Here is an 8,044-nt window from a genome sequence, read left to right as displayed (position 1 = left end):
TGATAGATATGCAAAGGAAGTAGGTGTCTCTCCTCATTCTGCTGATAGATATACAAAGGAAGTAGGGGTCTCTCCTCATTCTGCTGATAGATATGCAAAGGAAGTAGGTGTCTCTCCTCATTCTGCTGATAGATAGATAAAGGAAATAGGGGTCTCTCCTCATTCTGCTGATAGATATACAAAAGAAGAATGGGCCTCTCCTCATTCTGCTGATAGATATACAAAGGAAATAGGTGTCTCTCCTCATTCTGCTGATAGATATACAAAGGAAGTAGTGGTCTCTCCTCATTCTGCTGATAGATATGCAAAAGAAGAATGGGCCTCTCCTCATTCTGCTGATAGATATACAAAAGAAGAATGGGCCTCTCCTCATTCTGCTGATAGATATACAAAGGAAGTAGGTGTCTCTCCTCATTCTGCTGATAGATATACAAAGGAAGTAGTGGTCTCTCCTCATTCTGCTGATAGATATGCAAAAGAAGAATGGGCCTCTCCTCATTCTGCTGATAGATATACAAAGGAAGTAGGTGTCTCTCCTCATTCTGCTGATAGATAGATAAAGGAAGTAGGGGCCTCTCCTCATTCTGCTGATAGATATACAAAGGAAGTATGGGTCTCTCCTCATTCTGCTGATAGATAGATAAAGGAAGTAGGAGCCTCTCCTCATTCTGCAGATAGATATACGAAGGAAGTAGTGGTCTCTCCTCATTCTGCTGATAGATATGCAAAGGAAGTAGGGGTCTCTCCTCATTCTGCTGATAGATAGATAAAGGAAGTAGGAGCCTCTCCTCATTCTGCAGATAGATATACGAAGGAAGTAGTGGTCTCTCCTCATTCTGCTGATAGATATGTAAAGGAAGTAGTGGTCTCTCCTCATTCTGCTGATAGATATGTAAAGGAAGTAGGGGCCTCTCCTCATTCTGCTGATAGATATACAAAGGAAGTAGGGGTCTCTCCTCATTCTGCTGATAGATATGTACAGGAAGTAGGGGTCTCTCCTCATTCTGCTGAGAGACATGTAAAGGAAGTATGGGTCTCTCCTCATTCTGCTGATAGATATACAAAGGAAGTAGGGGTCTCTCCTCATTCTGCTGATAGATATGTAAAGGAAGTAGGGGCCTCTCCTCATTCTGCTGATAGATATACAAAGGAAGTAGGGGCCTCTCCTCATTCTGCTGATAGATATGTAAAGGAAGTAGGGGCCTCTCCTCATTCTGCTGATAGATATACAAAGGAAGTAGGGGCCTCTCCTCATTCTGCTGATAGATATACAAAGGAAGTAGGGGTCTCTCCTCATTCTGCTGATAGATATGTAAAGGAAGTATGGGTCTCTCCTCATTCTGCTGATAGATATACAAAGGAAGTAGGGGTCTCTCCTCATTCTGCTGATAGATATGTAAAGGAAGTAGGGGTCTCTCCTCATTCTGCTGATAGATATGTAAAGGAAGTAGGTGTCTCTCCTCATTCTGCTGATAGATATGTAAAGGAAGTAGGGGTCTCTCCTCATTCTGCTGATAGATATACAAAGGAAGTAGGGGTCTCTCCTCATTCTGCTGATAGATATACAAAGGAAGTAGGTGTCTCTCCTCATTCTGCTGATAGATATACAAAGGAAGTAGGTGTCTCTCCTCATTCTGCTGATAGATATGTAAAGGAAGTAGGTGTCTCTCCTCATTCTGCTGATAGATATGTAAAGGAAGTAGGGGCCTCTCCTCATTCTGCTGATAGATATGTAAAGGAAGTAAGGGCCTCTCCTCATTCTGCTGATAGATATACAAAGGAAGTAGGGGTCTCTCCTCATTCTGCTGATAGATATGTAAAGGAAGTAGGGGTCTCTCCTCATTGTGCTGATAGATATGTAAAGGAAGTAGGGGCCTCTCCTCATTCTGCTGATAGATATGTAAAGGAAGTAAGGGCCTCTCCTCATTCTGCTGATAGATATACAAAGGAAGTAGGGGCCTCTCCTCATTCTGCTGATAGATATGTAAAGGAAGTAAGGGCCTCTCCTCATTCTGCTGATAGATAGGTAAAGGAAGTAAGGGCCTCTCCTCATTCTGCTGATAGATATGTAAAGGAAGTAGGGGTCTCTCCTCATTCTGCTGATAGATATGTAAAGGAAGTAAGGGCCTCTCCTCATTCTGCTGATAGATATGTAAAGGAAGTAAGGGCCTCTCCTCATTCTGCTGATAGATATGTAAAGGAAGTAGGGGTCTCTCCTCATTCTGCTGATAGATATGTAAAGGAAGTAGGGGTCTCTCCTCATTCTGCTGATAGATATGTAAAGGAAGTAGGGGTCTCTCCTCATTGTGCTGATAGATATGTAAAGGAAGTAAGGGCCTCTCCTCATTCTGCTGATACATATGTAAAGGAAGTAGGGGCCTCTCCTCATTCTGCTGATAGATATGTAAAGGAAGTAGGGGTCTCTCCTCATTCTGCTGATAGATATGTAAAGGAAGTAGGGGTCTCTCCTCATTGTGCTGATAGATATGTAAAGGAAGTAGGGGCCTCTCCTCATTCTGCTGATAGATATGTAAAGGAAGTAGGGGCCTCTCCTCATTCTGCTGATAGATATGTAAAGGAAGTAAGGGCCTCTCCTCATTCTGCTGATAGATATGTAAAGGAAGTAGGGGCTTCTCCTCATTCTGCTGATAGATATGTAAAGGAAGTAGGGGCCTCTCCTCATTCTGCTGATAGATATGTAAAGGAAGTAAGGGCCTCTCCTCATTCTGCTGATAGATATGTAAAGGAAGTAGGGGCCTCTCCTCATTCTGCTGATAGATATGTAAAGGAAGTAAGGGCCTCTCCTCATTCTGCTGATAGATATGTAAAGGAAGTAGGGGTCTCTCCTCATTGTGCTGATAGATATGTAAAGGAAGTAGGGGTCTCTCCTCATTCTGCTGATAGATATGTAAAGGAAGTAGGGGTCTCTCCTCATTCTGCTGATAGATAGGTAAAGCAAGTAGGGGCCTCTCCTCATTCTGCTGATAGATATACAAAGGAAGTAGGGGTCTCTCCTCATTCTGCTGATAGATATGTAAAGGAAGTAGGGGCCTCTCCTCATTCTGTTGATAGATATGTAAAGGAAGTAAGGGTCTCTCCTCATTGTGCTGATAGATATGTAAAGGAAGTAGGGGCCTCTCCTCATTCTGCTGATAGATATGTAAAGGAAGTAAGGGCCTCTCCTCATTCTGCTGATAGATATGTAAAGGAAGTAGGGGCTTCTCCTCATTCTGCTGATAGATATGTAAAGGAAGTAGGGGCCTCTCCTCATTCTGCTGATAGATATGTAAAGGAAGTAAGGGCCTCTCCTCATTCTGCTGATAGATATGTAAAGGAAGTAGGGGCCTCTCCTCATTCTGCTGATAGATATGTTAAGGAAGTAAGGGCCTCTCCTCATTCTGCTGATAGATATGTAAAGGAAGTAGGGGCCTCTCCTCATTGTGCTGATAGATATGTAAAGGAAGTAGGGGTCTCTCCTCATTCTGCTGATAGATATGTAAAGGAAGTAGGGGTCTCTCCTCATTCTGCTGATAGATAGGTAAAGCAAGTAGGGGCCTCTCCTCATTCTGCTGATAGATATACAAAGGAAGTAGGGGTCTCTCCTCATTCTGCTGATAGATATGCAAAGGAAGTAGGGGTCTCTCCTCATTCTGCTGATAGATATGCAAAGGAAGTAGGGGTCTCTCCTCATTCTGCTGATAGATATGCAAAGGAAGTAGGGGTCTCTCCTCATTCTGCTGATAGATATGCAAAGGAAGTAGGGGCCTCTCCTCATTCTGCTGATAGATATACAAAGGAAGTAGGGGTCTCTCCTCATTCTGCTGATAGATATGCAAAGGAAGTAGGGGTCTCTCCTCATTCTGCTGATAGATATACAAAGGAAGTAGGGGTCTCTCCTCATTCTGCTGATAGATATACAAAGGAAGTAGGGGTCTCTCCTCATTCTGCAGATAGATATACGAAGGAAGTAGTGGTCTCTCCTCATTCTGCTGATAGATAGATAAAGGAAGTAGGAGCCTCTCCTCATTCTGCAGATAGATATACGAAGGAAGTAGTGGTCTCTCCTCATTCTGCTGATAGATATGTAAAGGAAGAAGGGGCCTCTCCTTATTCTGCTGATAGATAGGTAAAGCAAGTAGGAGCCTCTCCTCATTCTGCAGATAGATATACGAAGGAAGTAGGGGTCTCTCCTCATTCTGCTGATAGATATACAAAGGAAGTTGGGGTCTCTCCTCATTCTGCTGATTGATAGGTTAAGGAAGTAGGGGTCTCTCCTCATTCTGCTGATAGATATACAAAGGAAGTTGGGGTCTCTCCTCATTCTGCTGATTGATAGGTTAAGGAAGTAGGGGTCTCTCCTCATTCTGCTGATAGATATACAAAGGAAGTTGGGGCCTCTCCTCATTCTGCTGCTTGATGTATAAAGGAAGTAGGGGCCTCTACTCATTCTGCTGATAGATATATAAAGGAAGTAGGTGTCTCTCCTCATTCTGCTGATAGATATGTAAAGGAAGTATGGATCTCAGCTCATTCTGCTGATGGATATAGAATGTATCATTGAAATAGGAACTTGAGTTAAATTATGCATCAACAATTTTTCCTCTCTTTTCTGATCTCCTTCAATCATGTATTCTACCAGTCAAGGTTGTTTGATATCTCTTCGCAGGAAGAAATAATTGCCAAATTTCTAACGTCATTCCAGAAATCATGTCAATAGTACTGAATTTAATTTAATATCGGAATATTTTAGTTGTTTTTGACATTTTTTGAAATGCAGAGTGTGAGGGCTAAAATGGATCGCTCCAGAAAAATTGTTGGTTAATGCGTGCCTGATGCTTTCAGTGCCAACAACTTGCCAATTAGCTGTTGGCTGATGCTCAACATGAACACAGCTTGCAGCCAGAGTTCCCTGAAAACAGTAGCTGGATATGACTTCCTGCTGTGAGCTACATGCTGCTTCTTCCTTTACCCTCTCCTTGAATCTTGACTTCATGGTGTACCTTCTGCTCATGCACTCAGGCACAGCACGTTCCAAGGAGATTACCTGTTATTCCATCCGTGTGTGGGAGTCCTTCATAATTTGACCTCTGTAGACTTCAGCAGCTTTAAATAACCCCGGGGAATAGTGAAATAATATTTAGTTACAATCCTTGCCAATGGTAATCGTGCACAGCATTGTCATATTGAACACTGATACTCTGCCTCCACCACACAGAAACATTATTAGAGTTGTCAGTTGACCGCAGTACATTGCTGTCTTTAATACCAAGGAAACTTAACATGATGCCTTTTTAAATGCATTTGTTTGTTCCATCTGTTGATATAAAAAACAGATATTCATTATGATATGAGATTAGATTGCTTCAGAATTCATTCAGAATGGCAACTGGTCTAAGAAAGAGCAGCAAGGGAGGAACTTGGAGTATGTTTCCCCTTCATAATCAGTTTTAGCTCCACATGCTCAGCGATTTGGTTACCATACAGGGTTTATTTGATTTTGTGGTGAAATATACCATAATTCATCCCCTCAAGTACTGCGCAAATTTCCCTTTACCTGGATGTAATTTAATATCTGGAATTCATGCCTTCAAATCATCGTTAATTTGAATTAGTTTATGCTGCTGTTCATTGGAATTAGATTGTGATATAATGGCAGAAACGTAACTGAAATTTAATTAATAAAATGAGCAAAACGGACAAGGCTGTAAAGCCGTCATCCAAAGCAAAAATACAATTCACGATTTAATATGCAGTTCACAGTTCTAATGCACATCTGTAGGAAGTCTAGAGGTCTGGTACACAGTGCACTGTTCTAGTATCATTGCCCATCCAGTTTGCTTAATTTTGTACATTTATCTTAAATGATGTTCTGGCATCAGGTTTTTGCCGCTAGTGGAGTAGAAAACATTCTCCATCTTCAACATGCGTAAAGGGCTAGAAATTCATCACACAGTGAATATCTTTCACGCACTGCATGATTGAATTGAAGTGTGAAATTGATCTAAGTATCCAAACAAAATCACATAATGTGTGTTCATGGTGAAACACGAAATGTAGCAAAAGATAGCGTGGAATTGCATGAAATAGAGTGAATCTTTGCAGATGGAGGTGAAGAGCTTGCAAATGTTCAGCGCTGGTATTCATCGTAGATGTCAGAATGTGATGAGAAATGTGATTCAAGAAATGCTCAATAGCTTGAACATATTCTGTCAGCATGGATCATTCAGTCAACTCATTTTGTGTTCGTAACTCATAACACAAAAAAATTGAAGGATGCATTAATTCTCAGGCAGAATTAATGTATTCTTTGTGACGTTGATTCACAAATGTACTAATTGACATTGATAAGGAATCACAGGTTGTAGAGCTCGTCGAAAGAATCAAAGACTTGTTGATCCAAACCAAGGTTTTTATTAGCAAAAGATAGGAGCTCTTCACAGGTGGCCGACCAGTCTGTAATGATCCGACCTGGCTAGGGACACAACCCTTTAAGGCCCAGACAGTAGGCGTGGCTAAGCTCTCAGCCAATCGCTGTAAGCACAGTCTAGATACTGTAACTATATACACTATATACATTGGTGATAGATCTGTACTATCACACAGGTGTAAAAGCAAACCAGATAGCAGGGATAAGTCCCTCCCTGTATGATCTGAACGTAAGTTCCATAACTTTTAGCTCATTAAGGTTTATTGGGTGGAGTAATGAAGAAACTTAGAGCAATAAATATCTGTGAATGATTTGAGTGTTTCAGCTGTGAAATCACTTCTTTATGACTTAAAACATAAGGACTTTAATAGTGATTTTGCTGACCTTCCTCTCTGAGGAAGAGTAGAGAGGACATTTTTCTCATTGCAGAGCCCAAGGAAAATGGGAGAAGGGGTCTGAAAGAAGGAGCTATTTCCTAAAGGTCCTCTGACATCCTGATGGGTTGATATATTTGGAGGGCCTAGGGAGATGGAACAAGAGGAATGGGCACATGGAGAAAGAGGATGAGTGGTTGGAAGAGGATAGATCCCAGGAAGAGGAGAAAGAGAAGTGGCAGGAGGAAGAAACAGAGCAGGTGCAGGATTGGGATGATGTGGAAGAAGTGCCAGGAGATGCAGCAAGAGTCAGAGGAGGAATGTGGGGGGGGGGAAGGAAAATACAAATAGGAAAGAGAAAAAGGTGGAGGAAAAAGAACAACAAAAGAAGGAGCAGAGGAGAGTTCACAGGAGGAGGAGGCACCACATGAGTTAAGGAAATAGGAACAATGGAAGGAAGTGGAGAAGGAGATGCAAGGATTGCAATAGCTGTGACCGTAGAACATTATTAGCAATGTAAATTGCTAACATAAAGACAATAAGTTATTTATGTTTTGAAATTCTGTTTTAGAAGAGATTGGAGTAAATGTAAATGAAGTCAAACTACATCAATTAAAAAAAAAATAATTATACAGCACTGTAACAGGCCCTTTCTGCCCACGAGTCCCATTTGCCCAATTACACCCAATTAACTGACAACCTCCAGTATGTTTCGAACGGTGGGAGGAAACTGGAGCCCTCGGGGAAAACCCATGCAGACACGAAGAGAATGTAGAAAATCCTTACAGACAGCGCGGGATTTGAACCCCAGTCCCATTGCTGGAACTGTAATAGTGTTGCTCTAACCACAATGCTAATTGTGGCCCCCCAAAGCTGGCACATGTAGATGGGATGAAATAAATAAGGTTGTGTAAATTTGTAGTGTGGTCTGAAGAAGTTTTCCTAAAAAATTATATATTTAGTTCCAAATTGTTAGTATGTTGTCAATTAGATTAAAATTGGCGTGAGATATGTTTGGATTCTACAGCAACAAGACACAATATGCAAATTATCCCATATAAAGCGGCAAATTTGAACTCATAGAGGATGCCCTAATTGAATAAAGTTAGTATTTTGAAACACAGATCTTGGTAGATCCTTCTAATATAATTTAAGATCAGGAGTTCAAGACTTTCTGATAGAAGGGTAAGATTAGGAAACCTGGTTGACGAGATTTAAATTTTTAAAATTTAGACATACAGCA

Source organism: Narcine bancroftii, chromosome 3 (genome assembly GCF_036971445.1).
Source record: "Narcine bancroftii isolate sNarBan1 chromosome 3, sNarBan1.hap1, whole genome shotgun sequence".
Classification (NCBI taxonomy): Eukaryota; Metazoa; Chordata; class Chondrichthyes; order Torpediniformes; family Narcinidae; genus Narcine; species Narcine bancroftii.
This window is presented reverse-complemented; position numbering follows the sequence as displayed.